Source organism: Camelina sativa, unplaced genomic scaffold (assembly GCF_000633955.1).
Source record: "Camelina sativa cultivar DH55 unplaced genomic scaffold, Cs unpScaffold01224, whole genome shotgun sequence".
NCBI classification, from domain to species: Eukaryota; Viridiplantae; Streptophyta; class Magnoliopsida; order Brassicales; family Brassicaceae; genus Camelina; species Camelina sativa.
Window position 1 is genome coordinate 1 of NW_010922346.1, and position 993 is coordinate 993.

Below are 993 nucleotides of genomic sequence, written 5' to 3' on the forward strand. Positions count from 1 at the left end.
GTCATTGTGGACCGGTTGACTAAGTCTGCACATTTTCTGGCCATTAAAAAGAATGATGGAGCAATGGTCTTGGCTAAGTAGTATGTGAGAGAGGTAGTCAGATTGCATGGGGTGCCAGCGAGCATTGTGTCTGATAGGGATTCTAAGTTCACTTCGGCGTTCTGGAAGGCATTTCAGGCAGAGATGGGCACTAAGGTGCATATGAGTATAGCTTATCATCCCCAGACATATGGGCAGTCTGAGAAGACGATCCAGACGTTGGAGGATTTGCTGAGGATGTGTGTATTGGATTGGGGTGGCCATTGGGCAGATCACCTGAACCTGGTAGAGTTTGCTTACAACAACAGTTATCAGGCGAGTATCAAGATGGCTCCTTACGAGGCTTTGTATGGGAGACCATGTCGTACACCATTTTGCTGGACTCAGGTGGGGGAGAGGAGCATGTTTGGTGCTAGTTTTGTTCAGAAGATCTCAGAGAAGATTCGGGTTCTCAAGCTGAACATGAAGGAGGCTAAAGATAGGCAGAGGAGTTATACCGATAGGTGGAGGAGAGATCTTGAGTTTCGGGTAGGAGACAGAGTGTACCTCAAGATGGCCATGTTGTGGGGTCCGAACAGGTCATTGTCAGAGATTAAGTTGAGTCCGAGGTATATGGGTCCATTCAGAGTGATTGAGCGGGTTGGACCAGTGACATATAGATTGGAGTTACCTGAGGTGATGCGTGCATTCCATAAGGTTTTCCATGTGTCTATGTTGCGGAAGTGTCTTCATGAGGGTGAGCAGGTGTTGGCTAAGATTCCTGAGGATCTTCAGCCTAACATGACATTGAAGGCGAGACCAGTGAGGGTTCTCGAGAGGAGGATCAAGGAACTTCGGAAGAAGAAGATTCCTTTGATGAGAGTCCTGTGGGACTGTGATGGTGTTGAGGAGCAGACTTGGGAACCTGAGGCAAAGATGAAGGCAAGGTTCAAGAAGTGGTATGAGAAGCAAGCC